The following is a 22,423-nucleotide window of genomic DNA, read 5'->3' as shown; positions in this document are numbered from 1 at the left end:
AGATCTAAAAGACAGAACGGATGCTGCTTTTATAAAGAATCAATAAAAACCTTAAGAAGTAAATTGCTGTACCTTCAAATGAAAAAGAGCGAGCTTTGTTCGCTTCAAGTGAAAAAAAGCAAAAATTTGCTTTGGTTAAAACAAATGACCAACTACTACCCAATCTCTAAGTGTCTTGCATCCTTTCATAATGACCTGATTCCTTATTGAGATAACTGCTCCTAAAAACATTGAGTATGACTTTGGTGGATGCATTTTATGAATGACTTATTTACTTGTTTTAGGAGGTTCCAGAGATTGAACCCAGGACCTTGTACATGGGAAGCAGGCACTTGACCAGTGAGCTCCATCTGCTCCCCATCCCCATCCTCCCTTTTTTTTAAAGGATGCTTGCAAACTATTTATTTATTTTTGGTAGATGCGTTTTAAAGTGTTCTATTTTATTTTATTTTATTTTTTTTTATTTTAATTTTTTTATTTTTTATTGACTTTGTAATAATATTACATTAAAAATATATATGTGAGGTCCCATTCAACCCCACCCCCCCACCCCCCCTCTCCCCCCCCCCCAACAACACTCGTTCCCATCATCATGACACATCCATTGGATTTGGTAAGTACATCTTTGGGCACCTCTGCACCTCATATACATTGGTTCACATCATGGCCCATACTCTCCTCTATTCCATCAAGTGGGCCCTGTGAGGATTTACAATGTCCGGTGATTACCTCTGAAGCACCATCCAGGGCAGCTCCATGTCCCAAAGACGCCTCCACCTCTCATCTCTTCCTGCCTTTCCCCATACCCTTTGTCCATTATGTCCACTTTTCCCAATCCAATGCCACCTCTTCTATGTGGACATTGGATTGGTTGTGTCCATTGCACCTCTATGTCAAGAGGAGGCTCAGATTCCACATGGATGCTGGATGCAATCCTCCCATTTTCAGTTGTAATCACTCTAGGCTCCATGGTGTGGTGGTTGTCCTTCTTCAACTCCATCTTAGCTGAGTGTGGTAAGTCCAATAAATCAGATTGTAGGTGCTGGAGTCTGTTGAGGCTCAGGATCTGGCTATCACATTGTCAGTCCAGAGATTCAAATCCCCTAAATATATCTTAAACCCCAACATTAACTGCACCTCCAGCACATTAGCATGAAAGTCTTATGAAGGGAGATCCCATCTGAGTCCAGATTCATCACACATAAACACCATTTCCAAAGAGGGGCCATCTGCCCTGGTAGTTAACCCCATTGGCCATGACCATAACTCCCATGGGTCTCTTTAGCCCTCAAAGGAACCAATATCTGGGGTAAAGTGTTCTATTTTAATGAGGGGACATCACTTGTTGGGCCAGGGAACGTTTCTGATATATACCTGAAAGACTGCAAAGAGTGAGGGATGATCAGTTAGGTGAGCACAGGCAGAGAGACCTACAGCCTTACAAGGAATGTACGCAGGAAGCAGCACGGAGAAGGTGAGCAGGTGCTTTTTAAAAACATCGATTATTAAATTTCTATGAATGTGAAGAAGAGAAAAAGAAGACTGGCCTTGAACAGCAGCTGCATCTGTCTGGGCTGCGCAAAACCCATTCTGAAAAAATCCACAAGTTTAACGTAGAGTGCACTGAAGCAATGCAGCAATCAAAATGAGAGGCTAACTAATGAGACCTTTCCTCTTGGGTGCACTTAATTTAGGAGCACTATTAGCCCTACTTTCTTGGATAATGTTTACAAACCACTAAATCTCATGTGTACTTTTGTGTCCTATAATGTGAGTTTTCAACTCAAATACTTTTTTTCTTGACACTTATTTTTGCGATGAGTTATTTAAGCTTAAGTGTATAAAAATATATTCCTCAATTCAAATCCTGCTGAATTCTAGTCACAAGATTCACTTCATGGGTGTTCCAAAACAAAACACAAAAACAGATACCATGGTCAAATAAGTCAGTAAAACATGTACCTTTAAACAATACTCATTACTGTATGATTTTGTAGAATATTTAATATTAACATAAATAATGACTCCTTAAAAGGGATGAGGTCCAATTTTTTAAAGTTTTCTTAAAATTGATTTGATCCTCTTTCCCCCAAGCACTTACTTTTTTACTGAACATCTGCCCATATATGTAGACACCTGCCTTCCACAGAGTATGCTTTAGAAAATGCTGATATTGAAGGAAAAATGGCTGACAAAAGGTCAGGAACCTGTGTATTTTTTGGGCTTTCAGTTTTGAGTAGAAGAAATGTTGCCCATTCTGAGATAAAGAAGAAGCTGAATGAATGAGGCACCTTCTCAGACACACAGATGGCAGATTTGAAAAGCTCCCGCAAGCAACTTTGTGTCCCTAATAAGTACAATGTATTTTTACCTTCAGCTCATAGTAAAACATGGCATAACAGCATAAGATTGATAAGCAGTTCAACATACTATCTCCTATGCTTTCTAAATTGATTCGGAGGAACCTGCAGAAGCTCTGCAATTACTGCCAAAATGTCTCAGAGGGCATTAGGTTAATAGAAACTGGAGAAGGGTGGGAAAAGAGGCAGGTGCTAGTCATTGAGAATAAGGACTCTATTTGCAACCAGGATTTGTAGGGGCAGCACTTTGGTATTGGCGTGCAGCAAGTGTATTTGTTTTGAAATTGGAATTTACATCTCATTGAATTTAAATCATGAGCAGGGAAAGACATTTTCCTACAGGTAAGAATATGCATTGGCTAATTTGAGTCATAACTGGAAAAATCAGTGCCCTTAGCATACAGAATGCAGCGATTGTTTTTCCTTGGTTAAGTTTTGCTTTAAAACAGATTGCACTTATCAAGGGAGAGAAAGGAATGGAGGTCAAGCCCTGCTTATTTTTTGCAGACAATTGCAAGAGAGAGGTGGGAAGGAATTGATTCATCAAAATTTGAGCTCTATTTCATTAAGTAAGAACTTTGCTATTAGAAATGACTCCACACATCTTATTTTGCTTTCTCCATGAGCAGGCTGAGTGTTCTTTAAAATCTGCCTTTAAACCCATCCTAAATATATTAAACAGCAGTTTTCTAATTGAAAGTGATAATTTAACTTTACACATCCTTGTATGAGTATCTACTACCTGTAAAGCTGCAGGGGATATATTGATAAGACAGTCTTTAATCTCAAAAGAGTTTACAATCATTTGGGGGGGATGATAAGACAATTATATAAATAATATAAACAGGTTACAGTAATTGCCTTGATAGAGTATGGAGAAGAGAGGCATTCCTAGCTCCCTGAAGGGGTAAGGAAAGACTTTACACAGAGAGTGGTATTTGAAATGAACTTTGAAGGTTGAGGTCAAATTTTGAGAGGATGTGTAGGTAGGGAGGAGATAGAAAGCAAGCACATGCATAGAGGTGGAGAAATCTGTGGTTGTGTGTGTGTGTGTGGGGGGGGGGGGGGGGGGCAAGTAGTCCAGTTGGTTGGAATTGGAATAAGCAGTAAGGAGTAATGGAAAATAGAATTAAAAGAGCAAATCGTGAAGTGCTTTCCTCTGTGCATGATATGGGACAAGATCATGTCTTGGAGCTTCAATGTCTTCCCCTTTCAAACAAATAAAATAATTACATGTTGGAAGCGTGATAGTTGAGAGGTAAAGATAAGTGAGAAACACCCCAACAAAGAGCATGACAAACAGCACTTAACTGTTGCATTACTAAATTTTGTTTGTTTTAAGAGCAGGTAATATGGTGTATTTGGTGATGTCTGAAACAGCAGTTTCAGTAGAATGTTGAGAGGTGAAAGCCATATTGAAAAATTATTTTTACAGGGTGACTTTTTACATTTTGTGGGTTTGTGTATGTGTACACAAGAATTCTCTAGAGTCCTTGTTATAAACGTAGTTTCCAGAATTCCAGAAGGTACGATTCAGGAAGCCCAGGCATTTTTATCAAAAAGCCAGGTGGATAATAATGGGCTCATTTTAAGAAAGCCTGGATTAAGAAATGAGTCCGGAACAGATAAGGGCAGATGAGCCGGGGCAGTGAGGGAGGGAACGCAGGTTCGAGGGTGGGTTATTTGTGAATGTAGAGCCTTGGGTGCCCTTCGGGGCACAAAGTAAGTGGCCAGAACATAGGCTGGTACACAGAAAGAGGAGACCAGGTAGAACGTGGAGGAAAACGCACCAATAGCCAGGTAACACGCTAATGCGCAGAGCAAATCTCCACGGGGGCTGAGATGAAGAATCACAGGGAGTCTTGATCTTCTCTGAGAAACTAGGAGGCAAACCCATTGGATGAGAGAAAGATTCGAGAGCCTGAAGAGAGCAGAGGCAATAATTAGGAGTGAAATGCTCATAGAACAGCTATTTTACAAAGTGGAGACGCACAGCTACCCCTTGTTTGTTTTTACATTGGACGGCAGGTGGCGCTACAGCAGTACATATGCTAATGGTCTGCCTCTGCCTCCTAGACCAGCTCTTGTTGGATGGTATTATTAACCCGGTTTCAAGCGCAGTATTTGGGGAGCTTCATTTATTATTTCTCTAGCCGTGAACCTTCATAGAAGTAACTTTTAAGGTTTCTCTTTAATTATTAAGGTACCTAGTTTTTTTTTTTTTAACTGCCAATTGCTAAAGTCAAAAGGAAATTAATTCTGTAGAGCTGAAGGGAATTATTACTCCTGACTTATTGACTTCACTTGAGGCACAGAGTGGAAATTGTCTAGAACAGAGAAGAAGGAAGACTGAGAAAAGAGCAAAGTGCATTTGTAGAATGAGTCCTGGAAGCAGAATCGCTGAGTCAAAGGCTATGGATATCAGATACTTTGTTAGATGTTGCTCAATTACTTTCCATAGAGACTGTGCCAGTCTACTTAACAACAACGAACTTTCAATTTTAAAACAATTTCAAACTTACAGGAAAGTGGCAAAACCAATACAATATACAATATGTAGAATTCCAACATACCCTTCACCCAGATTTGTCAACTATTAGCATTTTGCCATATTTGTTATATCATTCTATTAATATCTATATATCCATCCATCATTCATCCATCTATATCATCTATCCCAGCTGTTATGAAAACATTTCAGAGTAGGTTATATATATTATGCTTCTTTACCACTTAAATTAAAAAATATAAAGCTCTTAGAAGAAAACCTAGGAATATGTCTTTAGAACCATGTATTAGGCAATGGACACCTAGATTTCACATCAAAAGCATAAGCAATGAAAGAAAAAAATAGAAAAACTGGACTTCATCAAAATTAAAACCTCTTGTGCATCAAAGGACATTAATAAGAACATGAGAAGACAACTACAGAATGGGAGATAATAGTTGGACCATATATCTAATAAAGTTTAATAGCTAGAATATAAAGAATTCCTATAACAAAAAGACAGCTAAATTGAAGGAAAAAAAAAAAAAAAGTTCAACGGGCTTGAATAGACATTTCTCCAAACAAGGTGTTTGGAGAAAATGGTCAATAAACACTTGAAAAGTTGCTCACTGTCATTAGTCATTGGTGGAATGCAAATCAAAACCTCAAAGAGATACCACCTCACACCCTCTTTAATAAGAAAACACCCAGCTTTTATTTCAAAGCTCCAGGGGGGGGCGGGGTGGGGGGGTGGGCTCATCTGTGCCAAAGAGAAGTCCATTTCATTGTCGGTTGACTCTCTGGATTAGTATATTTCCTTGCATTTTGCTATTTGTGCCTTAAGAGACTGGTGGTGTTCCACTGAGAAAGTTTGTTCCTCTTTCATATGATGAACCTTCAGATATGGGAAAATGGTTTCCTAGCCATGCCACAAGCTGGTTCTAGTTTGGACCTTTTTCCACCTTTCCCCAGGGTTGTGTCTCTGCCACGCTGGTCTTCATGCCACCAGTTCCACCTGCAATTGGTCTTGTATTTGACTGCTAGACTTACCTAAAAGCAGTTCTCTCTCTGTCAATCACTTGTTGAAAAATCACTGGAGGGTCCCTGTTTTGTTAAAACTAATCTCAAGCTAAGGCTTTTTCAACCAGCCCTTCCTGGTCTATGAAAACTTGTGTGTCTCTGTTTCCCAACAAGGCCATCCTGCTCTGGGTTATGCCAGCCTTCCCATGGCCCCGATTTTGTTCATCTGTGCTCCTATCTTTATTCTTTCTCTTTCCTGGTAGATTTCTCACCTGGCAAGCTTGATGCTGATGTCTTCAAAGATATAAATCCTGTGTGACCTTAAAGACCTTACTTCCTCCATAACATTTACCCTGGCCAAACATTAGCCTGTCATGGAATAACTTATTTTGAATTCCTGTCTCGTAAAAGGAGATGTGTATTCAGGGAGTTTGTGGGACCTATTTTCAGATATTCCAAGGGAGGTATAAGGGAAGTAGGATTGGGCTAATGGAAAATTTGAACTGTGGTGCAGTTACAAGAGGGGTCTCTGCCAAACCTTGGGGTACCTTGTAGCTAGGTGGCCCTTCAGAGTTGTCCCCACTGAGGCTGGGGGCTGGCCCTCGTATTCCTGTATGGATCAGTCATTGGACGTGTGATGCCCGGGAGAAGGAACTTAAACCTTCAGCAAGCACTTTCCTTTTACAGAGGACAAGTGGGGAGGGACTCCACCGTAAGTGCTCAGCTGGCAGCATTCCCAGCATCTGGCAAAATGAGTGCCCAGCTCTGAGGGAGGCCCTAGGAGCAATCCATGGCATCCTCTACAACGTATAATTCATAATAATTGGCTTGCACCTGCCTAGATGCACATGAGCTTCAGGTGATTCCCATGAGCCTCCTGGAAAGAACCATTGTTCTAGCCCCTTGGGGTGACTCGAGGGGCCAAGGCCTGTGGCTGTTCTTCCTCACCACCTAGCTCAGCAAATTGAGAGGCTCCAGGTGGGCTTAGGTCAGGACAGCTGATGAGGGTTAGCGCTCGAAAAGCCAGTAATGTTGTGTATAGTATGGATGCAGTTTTGTATGCAGTTTTACCTTAAACATTAGGAAATTCCTACAATTTAATTGAAGCAAATGTCTGAATATAATTCAGGAACCCGAAAACGATTCTAGGCTTTGACGAGTTGATTAATACAATGCTTTATTAGTACTGGTGTATTTTATTGGCATATTACATGCCAGAAAATATAGATTGTGAGTGTACAGCTTGATCTCTTTTAATAACCCATGTATCCAGCACTCAGATCCAGAAAAAGCACTTCCCCATACTGCAAACGCCGTCACCTGTGCCCTTCCAGTCCTTGCCCTCTGCAAAGGACAACTGCCCTCCTGGCGTCTTTCACCACAGGTTCATTTGCTTGCCCTTGAATTCAATGTAAATGGAATTGTACGGTGTGTCGCCCTTTGTGGCTGACATTTTTCTTGATGTTATGCTTGTAAGAGCCTTCCAAATTGTTATGTATAGATGTAACCCACTCATTCTCATTGCTGCATGGTTTTCCATTATAGATCTACCACGATTTACTTACCCGTTCTACTTTGTATAGACATTTGGTTGTTTCCATTTTGGGCTATCATGAGTGGTGATGCTATGCACATTCCTTTTCTTATTTTTTAAATGCATATGCACATGGATTTCTGCTGGGTATATACCTAGGAGTGGAATTACTGGGCCATATATGTACATATGTTCAGCTTTAGCTTTAGTAGTTACTGCAAAAAGTTTTCCACAGTGGTTGTACCAATTTCCAGGCCTAACAGCAGTGTATGGGAGTTCTAATTGCTTCACATCCTTGCTACCATGTGGTATTTTCTTTTTTATTTTAGCTCTTCTGTTGGGTACATAGAGGTTTCCTACAGTGGTTTTAATTTACATTTCCCTGATGATTATTGGAGCTGAGCATTCTTTTAATATTAATTGGTTACCCTTTCAAATAAATTTGATAATCATGTTTTCAATTAAAATAATAATATTAATTGGGTATTTTTCCAAAAAAGATTGTTTAAGACTTTTGCCCATTTTCTATGGGTTGTCTGGACAAAGGTTTCTTTATGGTATAATGTCATGGGCTTATATTTATTGACATGCAAAAATACGCAAGATACAGTAAGAAGAAACTAAAGGCTAAAATGGTTATAATGCAGCATATGTAGTAGAATTATTCTTTTACTTGTAATATAAACTTGAACAGTAAAACCTTAGTAACCATAGATTTCTCTGGTTGGGAAGATCATGGATGATGTTAACTTTCGACTTTAATAGGTATCCTTATTTATTATTTTCTAAGTTTGTTTTCATTGCAAGCATGGATTACTTTTACAGTCTGGAAAAACAATGATGGTGTTTACAGTTTGAAATAAACATTCGAAGACCAAAATGAAACAAAACCTTGTCAGCATGTGCAGGTTTGGCTTAGCCATCATCCTCTTCCTACCAGGAATGTTGAGAGACACTGAGGAAAAGTGTCTGGTTTGAAAGTTTGGATCAGAAGAAAGGGTACCAATGAAGAACAGCTTTTATTGTGTGACTGTGAGCAGCCTGCAGCACGCAGGAGAGGATCTGGCCCCAAAGAGTGGCTAATTACTTAAATTGCCTCTTCTTTGTGAGAAGGAACCTTCCAGTGCCATCGACTGACTGGGCTTATTTGGTCTTATACCGAGATCCTGCTGTTAGCTGAGATGAGAAAAGCACGTTATTACAGTGTGCAAGCATAATGCTTTTGTTTACATTTTGTGGGGCAAATAGGGTAACTTCCCGTCTTACGTAACCCTGAGTTCTACCAGGACCAGAGTGGAGCGATGTAATGTCAGCTTCCCTCCCTCTCTTTCCCAGAAATGGGAAATCAAACCAGCCGGTGCACTATCATACAGCTTTTTAAAGTTTTTGAAGCAATCTCAAAGTTTTAGAAAAACTGAGTACTGTAAAAAGAACTCTGTATTGCTGAACAACTTGAGAGTAAATTACCACAACATTTTTTTCTTCTCTTCCCTTCCCTCCCTGCCCCCAGTTGTCTGCTCTCTGTGTCCATTCGCTGTGTGTTCTTCTGTGTCCACTTCTATCCTTATCAGCAACACTGGGAATCTGTGTTTCTTTTTTGTTGCGTCATCTTGCTGCATCAGTTCTCCGTGTGTCCGGCACCATTCCTGGGCAGGCTGCACTTTCTTTTGCGCTGGGCGGCTCTCCTTACAGGGTGCACTCCTTGCTCATGGGGCTCCCCTACACGGGGGACACCCCTGCATGGCAGGGAACTCTTTGAGCGCATCAGCACTGCGCATGGGCCAGCTCCACACGGGTCAAGGAGGCCCGGGGTTTGAACCAGGGACCTCCCATGTGGTAGACGGACGCCCTAACCACTGGGCCAAGTCCACTTCCCTGCCACGATTCTTCAACGCTCCAGATTCTTGTGGGTCTTTCTGACAAAGAACGGTACTCTCCTGAACAACCACAATACAACCATTGAAATTGGGAAATCCACATTTCCCAATTACTACCATCCAAATTTCAAGTTCCTTGACTCCTCCCAATAATATTCTTTATAGCAAAAGAGGCAGTTCAGCCTTGCGTTTAGTAAGTTTTTTTTAATTTTTATTTTTTATGATTTTTTTCCCTCTATGAGTTTTAATTCTTTTTAAAAATTTTTTAAAATTTTTTGTCTTTATTTTTTAATGTTACATTAAAAAAATATGAGGTCCCCAAATACCCCCCACCCCCTTCCCCCCACTCCTCCCCCCATAGCAACAATCTCCTCCATCTTCATGAGACATTCATTGCACTTGGTGAATACGTCTCTGAGCACCGCTGCACCTCATGGTCAGTGGTCCACACCATAGCCCACCCTCTCCCACAGACACCCAGTGGGCTATGGGAGGACATACAGTGTCTGGTAACTGTCCCTGCAGCACCACCCAGGACAACTCCAAGTCCCAGAAATGCCTCCGCATCTTATCTCTTCCTCCCACTCCCTACTCCCAGCAGCCACCACAGCCACTTTCTCCACACCAATGCCACATTTTCTTTGATTACTAACCTGCAGTCCTTTAAAATGGGGTGTCCCTTGGCCAGGCCTCCTTGTCCTGGGGAGGTGGTGGAGTCTTGATTTTGAGGGACACCACCCGCAGGAGGGTTGAGCCAACCAGCAAACAAAGGCAGGCTCAGCCCTGCAGGGGCAAATGGGACGGAAACAGGGATGCGGGCTAAGGAATCTTGAGACAGGGACAGCACCCTGGGGATGGCAACTAAACCCCAGATAAAATTGCCCATCTTTTGTAAACTGGGGCAGAGTTGCCAGTCCTTTCTTCACCAGCCATGGGTTCTCACTTCCTTCTTTGGAAGAATGTCATCTCGATGAGAAGTATAATTATCTTTCCATACTTCACTTTGGGAAGAGAACACGTATCCATAACCACTGAAAGGAAATAGCCCAGCATGTGGCAATCCGTCTTGGCTGACCTAGTGAGTTGCTGCCGAGACGCTCTGTAAGGGTGATGGTCTGCCTGGAATGCCAGAGGCATCGCTGTTTCCAGACACCACGGGGAAAGTCACACATTTCTATGCATAATGGATAGAAATAATGCACCAAGCACTGAGCGCTCCCTCACATGTATCTCCTCATTCACTACTAAAATCTTTAGTTCCATTTTTGAATAAGTGATACTTGTCCGTGGTACAAAATCCAAAGATTCAAGAGAGAAAATTGTGAAAAATCTTCCTCTATGGGGAGCGGTGTAGATCAGTGGTTGAGTGCCTGCTTCGCACATACAAGGTCCTGGGTTCAATTCCCAGTACCTCCTTAAAAAAAACAAAACCAAAAAACCCCCCAAAACCAAAACTTCCTCCCATCCCTTTACCTATCACCCAATTCTCCTTCCTGGGGTTGCAAATCTTACACAATTCCCTAGGTACGTTTCCAGAGATAATCTTACCCATTTTCTCTCGATCATGTCTGTCTCTTGCTTCTTGAGGGTAGCAATTGTGCTTGACAATGAATATGGTAAAACTGCTTTGCAATCTTCGCTATGCACATAGAGCCAATGTTGAAGGACTGAAGTTATTGGCATGGTGGAGGGTATAATCTGGCCTATTCAACAAGAAAATATTAATATACATGGAAGAAGATCCACATCTCCACCTTTAAAATTTTTTTCTCTCTAATTCCCTTGTCTTCCCTTCCCAGTCCCTTTTCCTTACTTCTTCATTTCTCTCTCATTTTTTTCACATGCTTTGGCAACTTTTCACTAAATTCCCATTTCCTTTAAAATTCCTTCCTTAAGGAAATCCAGGGAACTATCAAAAGTTCTCTATTGGGGGTTGGGGGAGGTGAAAAACAAGATGTTCTCTAGCTGGCTTTCTATATTGTCTTGATTTTTAAAATCATTTTAGTATATCACCTTCTTAACAAGAACACATAATAACAAAATTACACCAAAACCAAAATAATCCTTGGTGTACCCAACCACGAAATAAATCTATTTAAGGTGGTAGGCAAAGAGCAAAACTATCATGTTTTCTAGGTTTATTGTTAGGGAATACTACATTTTTGGCCAGTTTCTCACCTCATGCCTGGGTTTCTTTTGTTTTTTGTGTTTTTTTTTTGAGGTCCTGGGCCGGGGATTGAACCTGGAACCTCGTGGGTGGGAAGCCGGTGCTCAACCACTGAGCCACATCGGCTCCCCAGGGAGGTCTTTTTTTCTCGTTTATTTGCTTTTTTTGGTTTTGTTTTTAGGAGGCACCGTGAACCAAACCCCAAACCTTCCACGTGGGAAGCAGGCACTCAGTTGCTGGAGCGACATCTGCTCCCTCATGCCCGCGTTTCTATGTGACGTTATCGTCACTGCCTCCGACCTTGAATATGAGCTGGGGGAAGGCACGGAGGGGACTTTTTATTTCCCTTTCAGCTCCGTGGCTTTCTCTGTCTTAATTCCTCCTCAGGCGCCTTAGGCTGGGTACTCTACAAGGTTCTGCCCTGGCCTGCTTGCTCCCACGATGCTCTCATCCACTCCCGAAATTTCATTTCCACACCGGCATCCTTCAGAGCGACACCTATCTGAGTACCAGGGTTCCAGTTCCAAAGCCTGTCACAAACCTCAGACTCCTCCAAATCATTTTTACTATTTTTCATTTTTTCATTCCCCTAAGGGCAGCTCAGCCTACGAACTTCTGGTGTGAAAACCTTTGTGGTACTTTTTTTTTTTTTTTTTTAAAGGTTTGTTTATTTATTTAATCCCCCCCCCCCCCCTTGTCTGTTCTTGGTGTCTATTTGCTGCATCTTGTTTCTTTGTCCGCTTCTGTTGTCGTCAGCGGCACTGGAAGTGTGGGCGGCGCCATTCCTGGGCAGGCTGCACTTTCTTTTCACGCTGGGCAGCTTTCCTCACGGGCGCACTCCTTGCGCGTGGGGCTCCCCCACGCGGGGACACCCTTGCGTGGCACGGCACTCCTTGCGCGCATCAGCACTGCGCATGGCCAGCTCCACACGGGTCAAGGAGGCCCGGGGTTTGAACCGCGGACCTCCCATATGGTAGACGGACGCCCTAACCAAAGTCCGTTTCCCCTTTGTGGTACTTTTTATCCCACCCTTTCTTTTACCCTCTCTGCTTCCAAACTTTAGCAAATTATCAATTCTTCTTTTAAAAATGTTACTTTTATCTTTCTGTCTCTGTTCTCACACCACTTGGTCCGTCGTATTTAATAAATATGTATTAATTTTCCCATTTTTATTCTAATGTTTAAAATTTTAACTAATTTCCTTTAACAGCTTTGTTGAGGTATAAATTTGTATAGCATAAAATTCACCCATGGTAAGAGTGGAGTTCAATTACTTTTGTGAATTTATAGACTTGTGTGATCACCTTGTCTTGATTACGATAGCTTTATAGTACGCTTTGAAATCAGATAGTATGGGTCCTTTGGTTTTGTTTCCTTTTTTCAAACTTGTATTGACATTTCCATCAACTCAAAAAGTTCCTTTGTACACATGTGCAGTTATTTCTCGCTCTCACCATCAGCCCCAGGCAACCACTGATTTGCTTTTTGTTTCTAAGGACTTCCTTTTCCTAGAAACCCCATATAAATGACATCATGCATGTAGACTTTTGTTTTGGCTTATTTCATTTAGCCTTACATTTTTGAGGTTTATCTGTGTGGAAGGATCAGTAGTTTTTTGGTTCTTGATGCTTTGTTTTGTTTTTGATTGCTGAGTAGTATTCCATTGCACTGGTATTCCACATTGAGTTTACCTAGTCACCACTTCACGTTTGGATTGGCTCCAGGTTTTGCCTATTCTGAATAAAGCTACTTCAAATATTTCCATGTTTCAAACATGCTTCTTTGTGTAGACATGTGTTCTTTTATTTTTCAGTAGATACTTAGGAATGAAATTGGTGGGGTTTTTGGTAAGTAAAACTTCAGGCAATTTTTGAAAGTGCCTGTACCATTTTAGAATCTCAGCAGCACATTCTTTATATATATATATATATATATTTAAAGATTTATTTTATTTACTTATTTTTCCCCACCCCCTTGTTGTTTACATTTGCTACATATTTGCCGTGTGCTAGTCTTCTTATTTTTTTTTAGAGGCACCAGGAACTGAACCTGGGACCTCCCATGTAGGAGGGAGGTGCCTAATCACTTGCATCACTTCCACTCCCTGCTTTATTGGGCCTCTCATTATGTTTTCCTCCATGTGTCTCTTGTTGAGTCATCTTGTTGCGTCAGCTCACTGTCTTGCTCATCATCTTTAGGAGGCACCAGGAACCAAACCCAGACCTCTCATGTGGTAGACAGGAGCTCAATCCCTTGAGCCACATCTGCTTCTCTCAACAGCACATTCTTGACAACACTTGGTATTGTCAGTCATTTAAATTATAACCATCCTAGTGGGTGTTTAGTAGTTTTAATTTAAATTTCTGATGATCACTGATGTTGGACATCTTTTCATGAACTTATTAGCTATTCAGTTATCTTCACTGATGAAAGGTTTACTAAACTCTCTTGCACATTTTTAAGCTGACTTCTAATTATTAAGTTGTAAGAATTCTTTGTATGCTCTGGATTTAAATCCTTTATCAAATATATGATTTGCAAATATTTTCTCCCAGTGTATGTGTATTAGTCAGCCAAAGGGGTGCTGGTGCAAAAGTACCAGAACTCTGTTGGCTTTTATAAAGGGTATTTATTTGGGGTAGAAGCTTACAATCCATAAGGCATTAAAGTATCCAACTTAAGGCACCATAAGAGATACATCCTCAACCACAGTCTGCTGCTACATTTTGAGGCAAGATGGTGGGCAATGTCTGCAAGGGTTAACTTTCCTCTTTCCTCTTAGGGCTCCATGGGCCCAGCTTCTTCCAGTCTCAACATAGGCTGACACGGGGCTTGTCTCTCTTCCTCAGGGCTCATTTCTTTCCTGGCTCAGCTGTTCCGTTCTCTTCACAAGGTCAGCTAAACTGTCAGACTCACCTGTCTTCCTGGGCTGTCGGATTCTCTGTGTATCTTCTTTCTGTGTATCTACTTCCCTGTAAGAATCTGTTTTATCAGACCACCAAGGGGCTGGGAATCAACGCTGATCACACTCTAATGATGTGGTTGAATCAAAGCCCTAATCTTGACATAATTTAATCACATGTGTCAGCTGAATCTAATACAATCATAGGGTTATTATGCCCAGAGGAACAGGCCAGTTTACAAACCTAATCAAATACTTTTTTGGAATTCATAAATAATATCAAACTGCTAGGTATGGCTTATATTTTTCTCTTGATGCTATTTTTTGAAGAGCAAAATTTTAAATTTTGGTGAAGTCCAATTTTTCAATATTTTCTTTTATTAACCATAATTTTCTTGCCATGTCTAAGAGATTTTTTTGTCTAATCTGAGGCCCCAAGGATTTTCTCCAATGTGTTTTTTTTCCCAAGAAGTTTTATAGCTTTAGCTCTTATATTGAGCTCTATGTTCCATTTTAAATTAAATTTTTCTGTACAGTGTGAGGCAAGTGTCATTTATTTATATATGGACATCCAATTGTACCAGCATGATTTGTTGAAGAGAGTATTCTTTTTCCTAGTTGTTTGTCTTGGCACCTTTCTTAAAATCAGTTGTCCATTAATATAAGAGTTTATTTCTCAACTCTCTTTTCTGCTTCATTGGCCAATATATACCTATGCTTATGCCAATACCACATTGTCTTGATTGCTATAGCTTTATGGTAAGTTTGAAATCAGGTAGTATGAGTCCTTCAATTTTATATATTATTTTTTCCAACTTGTATTGGTTATTCTATGTCCTTTGCATTTCCATATAAATTTTCAGTTCAACCTGCTAATTTCCTTCTTTCTTTTTTTTTTAATGCTGCTGGGTTTGATAGGGATTGCATTAAATCTATTGGTCAACTGGGGAATAACTGCCCATCTTAATATTGAGCTTTCCAATCCATGAATATGGTATGTTTCTCTATTTATTTCATTCATTTAAAATTACTTTAAGCATTGTTTTCTTGAAGTTTCCAGAGTATGGATCTTATACTTCTTACATTATATCCAGTAAAATGTTGAATAGAAATGGTTACAGAGTAAGTACTTATCTTGTTCCTGATCTAATGGGAAAACTTTCAGTCTTTCACCATGAAGTATAAGGTAGCTGTAGGGTTTTTTTCTGAACTGTTTTCTTTTCATTAATTTTTTTATTGAAGTATATCATTCATATATACATAAATAATAAGTGTATAGTAAAAGTTGTGAACTTACAAAACAAACGTATATATCATCATATAGGGCTCACATACATCATCCCACCACCATCACCTTGCATTTTTATGAAATAGTTGTTAAAAACTATGAAAGAACAATATTACTACTAGTTATAGTCCATATCTTACATTTGGTATATTTTTCCTCCACACATTTGTTAAACACCCCATATTAGTATTATAACTTATTATAGTTCATGAGAGAATGTTCTCATATTCTTTTAACTATAGTCCATCATCCACCAAGGATCTGTGTTATACAATCCCAAACTTTGTACAGTCCATTCAAAATGTACACTCAATGACTCTCATTTCCATCACAGAGTTGTGCTGTCATCACCTCAGGCAATTTTAGAACGTTTTCATTACTCCAAAAGGAAAAATCCTGTACCGCTTATACCCCACCCATTGTCCCTTAGAATGGATATAATATCTTCTTTGCCATTGCTGCAAAAATATTACAATATTACTGTTAGCTATCATCCATAAGTTACATTAGTTGTAATTTTCCCTTGTATCACCATATTCATAACACTTTGTAAAAGAACATTTTTGTATTTATACTATTAACCACAATCTTCATCCACCATGGAAATCACTGTTATACAGTCCCTAGATTTTTCTCTAGCTTCCTTTCTGTTCTCTAGCTTCCTTTTAATTTGACATTTACATCCATAGATTACCCTTTTCAGCCACAATCACATTTATAAGTTAGTAGTGTTAGTTATGCTCACTATAATATGTTACCATCAACTCTATTCATTTCCACACTTTCAGAGTGAACCTTATTGAAAGTTCTATATAAATCAAGCACCATCTCCCATTCTCAACCCACATTCTATCTCCTGGTAGCCTATACTCTAGAGTTTACCTCTGTAAGTTTACTCATCATATTTAGTTCAGATTAGTGAGACCATACAATATTTGTCCTTTGTGTCTGGCTTATTTCACTTAGCATAATATTTTCAAGGTTCATCCATGTTGTCATATGAATCCCAATTTCATTTCTTCTTATAGCTAAATAGTATTCCATTGTATGTATACGCCACATTTTGTTTATCCACTCATCAATTGATAGATACTTGGGCTGGCTACATATTTTAGCAATTGTGAATAATGCTGCTGCTATGCTCATCGATGTGCAAATGTTAGTTCTTCTGAATATGCTCCTATTAATGGGATTGCTGGATCATATGGCAGTCCTATATTCAGCTTCCTGAGGTACTGCCAAACTGTCTTCCCCAGAGGCTGCACATTCAACATTCCCCACCTAAATTAAAGGGCTTCTCCTATTTCTCCACATCCTCTCCATCACTCGTAGTTCTGTTTTTTTAAATAACGGGATTTTTATGAGGTGTGAAATCGTATCTCATTGTAGTTTTCATCTGCATTTCCCTAATAGCTAGTGATGTTGAACAAGTATTCATATGCATTTTGGTCATTTGTATTTCCTCTTTGGAAAAATGTCTGTTCAAGTCTTTTGCCCATTTTTAAATTGTGTTGCTAGTCCTTATTGTTGAGTTTTATGATCTCTTTATATAACATGGATATCAAATGCTTACCAGATACATGATTTCTAAATATTTTCTCCTGTTGAGTAGACTGCCTGTTTACTTTCTTGACAGTCTTTTGAAGAAAAAAATGTTTCATTTTGAGGAGGTCCCGTTTTTTATATTTTTTCTGTCATTGCTTGGGCTTTGGATATACTACCAAAGCCCACACACCTACCACAAGATCTTGAAGATGTTTCCCTACATTTTCTTCTAGGAGTTTTATGGTTCTAGCTTTATATTTAGGTCCTTGATCCTTTTTGAGTTAATTTTTGCATAAGGGGTGAGATAGGGGTCCTCTTTCTTTCTTTTGGATATGGGTATCCAGTTCTCCCAGCACCCCAGCACCATTTGGTTCCATTCATCAATACGTCTATCTTTATGCCAGTATCAAGAGTTTCGTTTGTTTGTTCACCACTGAAGCTAAGCAATATAATTTAAAGTCAGGAAACGAAGTGAGAGTCGTCCAACTTTGTTCTTCTTTTTTAAGACTTTTCTGGCTATTTGGGACCCCTTAACCTTCCAAACAAATTTGATAATTAGCTCTTCCATTTCTGGAAAAAAAGGCTATTTGGGATTTTTATTGGGATTGTGTTGAATCTGTAAATCAGTTTGGGTAAAATTGACATCTTAATGATATTTAGTTTTCCATTTATTTAGGTCTTCTTTGGTTTCTTTTAGTTTGTAAAACTTTCATCTTTCACCGTTAAGTGTAATGTAGTTTCTTGGCCTTTTGGCTAAGATCAAATGTAGTATCTGCTCTTATCAGTATAATTTTTATAAAAATATATGTTTCTGGATTTGGTTTGCTGATACTACTTTTTAAAGGATTTTTGCATCCATTTTCAAGTGGGGTATTGATCTGTAGCCTTCTTTTTTTTTTTTAAAGATTTATTTTATTTTTATTTAATTTCCCCCCCTCCCCTGGTTGTCTGTTCTTGGTGTCTATTTGCTGAGTCTTGTTTCTTTGTCCACTTCTGTTGTCTTCAGCGGCACAGGAAGTGTGGGCGGCGCCATTCCTGGGCAGGCTGCTCTTTCTTTTCACGCTGGGCGGCTTTCCTCACGGGCGCACTCCTTGCGCGTGGGGCTCCCCCACGCGGGGGACACCCTTGCGTGGCACGGCACTCCTTGCGCGCATCAGCGCTGCGCATGGCCAGCTCCACACGGGTCAAGGAGGCCCGGGGTTTGTACCGCAGACCTCCCATATGGTAGACGGACGCCCTAACCACTGGGCCAAAGTCCGTTTCCCTGTAGCCTTCTTTACTAAGGATGTCTTTGTCTTTCTTTGGTATCTGGGCAATAATACTGGCCTCACAGAAAAAGTTGGCAAGGGTTATTACCTTGCATATTTTCTAAAATTGGCAATATTTCCTCCATATATATATGTGATAGAATTTATCAGGAAAGCATCTGGGCCTGGGTTTTCTTTGTGGGAAGATTTTTAATTACTAATGTTATTCCTTATGTTTTTGGTCTTTTCAGATTTTTTTATTTCTAGTTTTTTTTTTTTAAGATTTATTTTATCCCCACCCCACCCCCTGCCCCAGTTGTCTATTCTCTGTGTCCATTTGCTGCATGTTCTTCTTTTTGACTGCTTCTGTTGTTGTCAGTGGCACAGGAATCTGTGTTTCTTTTTGTTGCGTCATCGTGCTACATCAGCTCTCCCTGTCTGCGGCGCCATTCTTGGACAGGCTGCACTTTCTTTCGTGCTGGGCGGCTCTCCTTATGGGGTGCACTCCTTGTGTGGGGGGCTCTCCTACACAGGGGGGCACCCCTGTGTGGCAGGGCACTCCTTGCGCTCATCAGCACTGAGCATGGGCTAGCTCCACACGGGTCAAGGAAGCCCAGGGTTTGAACCACGGACCTCCCATGTGGTAGACGGACGCCCTATCCACTGGGCCAAGTCCACTTCCCTCTAGTTAAGTTTTGATAATTTATAGCTTTTTAGGAATTTACCCATTTCACCTAAGTTGCAAAATTTAATTGACATAAAGCTGTTCATAATATTCTTTTAGAGTTTTAAAATTTCTTCAGGGTTAACAGTTATATCCCTGTTTTATTTCTGATTTGTTTATTTATGTCTTCTATCTTAACCATATTGATATGGTTGGATTTACACCTGCCATTTTTCATTTCTTTTCTGATTGTGTTATTCTTTTTTTGTTTACCTGCTTATCTTGTACTGGCATATTCTATGTTTAACAAATATTTTTAAGTGTCTATTATAATTCCTATGTTGTTTTATTGATTATAATTTTTTGAGTTATTTTCTTACTGGTTGCTCTAGGGATTACAATATATTAACTTATTGTAATATTAACTTTTTACAATCTGTGTCAGTTTAGTACTGACAATTCTGATATAATAGAGCAACTTTGCTCCCATATATCTCCATGTCACCCCTCCTCCTTTGTGCATTATTGCTATATATATTTCACTTATATATGTCATAAATTCAACAAAACATTCTTATAATTATTGTTTTATGCAATTATTTGTGTTTTTTTTTCCAGAAATCAAGAAAACCTATTTATACAGTTTTTATGTTTACCTACATATTTCTCATTTCCAGTACTCTTTGTTTTTTTTGTTTTGTTTTATTTTGTTTTTTGTAGATTCAAGTTACTGTCTGTGGTGTCATTTTACTTCAGTGTGAAAGTCTTCCTTTAGTATATCAATTCTGCTACTTACAAATTCCCTTAATTTTTTTAAACAAATCAATTTTATTGATACATATTAATAAAGCATGAATCTATCCAAAGTGTAAAATCCATGGTATTCAGTATAATCACATAGTTGTGCATTCATCACTTTGATCATTTTTAGAGCATTTTCATTATTCCAGTAAAAATAATAATACTAAAAAAACAAAAACCAACTAACCATACAAAACTCATCACCTCTCAATCTCCCTATGCTTCCCCTGTCATATATAGCTACTATTCTGTTTCCTTCTCTCTAGTTCATTTATATTTATATTTTGTAAAAACAATCTTATATATGCAATATCACCTATATTCATATTTTACATGAAGTTTCACTATGTTATATAGTCCCATGCTACATTTTTTAGCTTTCCTTCTAGTAATATACGTGTCCTTAGACTTTCTCTTTCAACCCCTGTCAATAATAGCTCTGCTAGTCACAAACACCATGCTGTCAATTGTTTTATTTTTAACCTGGGAATGAGTTTCTCTCACCTTCAACTTTGAAAAGTAGTTTTCCTGGGCATAGAATTATGGATTGACACTTTTTTCTTTCATTCCGTTGAGTATGTCATTTCAGTGCCTTTTGGTCTCACTTGTTTCTGAGGGACAGTTAGCTGGTTATTCAAGAGATTGTTCTTTTGTACACGATGAGTCATTTTTATCTTACTGCATTCAAGACTTTTCTCTCTTTCTTCAGCACTTGATTGTGATGTGTGACTCTTTGTGTTTATCCCTCTTAAGTTCATTTGGCTTCTTGGATCTATTGATTAATATTTTTCATCAAATTTGAGGTGTTTCTAGGCATTATTTATTCAATTTTTTTTCTGCCCTTTTCTCTCTCTCCTTTTCCTTCTTGGACTCCCATTGCATGTATGTTGGTTTGCTCATTGTTGTCCCATGGATTTCTGAGGCTCTGTTCATTTATCTTCCACATTTCTTCTCCTTGTTCTTCAGAATGGAGAAGAACAAATTTCATCTCTGCTCACATTTACTGATTTTTTCCCTTCTGCCCTCTCACATATACTCTTAAGCCCATTTTCACTTTGGTTCTTATATTTTCCAACTCTAGGATTTTTATTTAGTTCATTTTTTATTGTTTATATTTCTCGATTGAGATTCCCTATTTCTTAGTAATTGTCAAATTTTTCTTTAATTCTTTTATCATAGTTTCCTTTAATTCTTTGTGCATATTTATATCTGCTTTGATATATTTTACTGTTACATCCAACATATGGGCACACTCTGAGTTAGCTTCTGTTGACTGCTTGTGTTCCTGAATATGTGTCATACTTTTCTATTTCTTGTTAAAAAACCAGGCATCTCAGATAATATATTATAGCAATCCTAGATTCTGATTTTCACCCCTGAGGTTTTCTTTACTTCCTTCCTGTAACTTTCCTATATTTAACCTCCCTTGTGGTATATGGCCACCCATGCTCTGCTCAGTGTTATACACTTATTTTATTTTTTCAGCTTAACTTCTTAGGGGTTGCCCCCATGACTCAGTAGCTTAGTAGTTAGCTGGCCAATTGTTTAATCAGAGGTTGTGCTCAAATACTTCCAGTCTGTAAAACTCCACTCTCTGCCAATGGATCTGTGTGTGGTTTGAAAAGCACACTCAAAGTTCAGCCAGTTCTCAAGTCTGCTTTATGTCAGGCTCTTTTGAGTCTCCCTTGGCCACGCAGTTTCCTGGTCAGCCGGGGATGTGTGGAAAGTGTGTCTGGACCTTCCACAGCTCCCACTCCATAATCTCCTCACGTATTCCTGTTGGGACCTCCGCCTCAGCTTAGCAGAGCTGCAGGTTTTCCCAGTTCTTTTTGCACTAACTTTGTTCCTTTGTGTGACACCACCACCACTGAAGGTTTCCCTCAAGTCTTCTGGCAGCCAAGCTGCTGGTTTTCTCTGTCAGGCCTACGCTGCTAGTTAAACTCAGTGTTTTTACCTAATTTGGTGGGCCATCAGAGAACCCCAGGCAAGAAGCCTTAGGCTTCTTCTGTTTTATCCAGTTTGTGTAGGTTTTAATGAATAAATACTTTTCAATTTAATGTTAGCTTTGGTTGATTTCCAGCCCTAAAATGGCAGTTTTTAAACAATTTTATCGAGTTTTATACTTGCTTTCTGTGTTTCAGACTGCCATGACTAAGAGTCCCACCAATGTTATGTTGATAGTTTCATTTTTTTAATGTTTAAAACTTTCTCCCTCCTGGAGTTTTAATTTTGTATATAATTCGACATAGGGATCTAACTTTATTTTTACCCCAAACAAATAGACAGTTGTCCAAACAATTTTGGCTGATAGAATCCAGGACCAGCCTTACTTATTTGTTTATATAATTTTTGAAAGAGACTAATGTTTTTGAGTGTGTCTGTGGATGTTGGAGCAGCTGTGGAAGGAAATGCCACGAAGGGCCTTGAAATAGCTCAGTCACCTCAACATATCAAGATAAGAGGTAAGAATCTGCACGCAATAGATGAGACGTAGGAATCTTCCCAGAAATTACAAACATTAGATTGGACT

At 39.3% G+C, this 22,423-nt stretch overlaps 1 pseudogene; it reads left to right on the top strand.

Moving 5' to 3' along the window:
- The first annotated feature begins 17,914 nt into the window (after positions 1–17,914).
- Positions 17,915–18,041, top strand: LOC111761744 (U2 spliceosomal RNA; annotated as a pseudogene).
- Positions 18,042–22,423: the final 4,382 nt, after the last annotated feature.

This window comes from Dasypus novemcinctus, chromosome 7 (assembly GCF_030445035.2).
Source record: "Dasypus novemcinctus isolate mDasNov1 chromosome 7, mDasNov1.1.hap2, whole genome shotgun sequence".
NCBI classification, from domain to species: Eukaryota; Metazoa; Chordata; class Mammalia; order Cingulata; family Dasypodidae; genus Dasypus; species Dasypus novemcinctus.
Note: the sequence above shows the minus strand (reverse complement) of the source record. Positions and strands in the feature narration are given on the sequence as shown.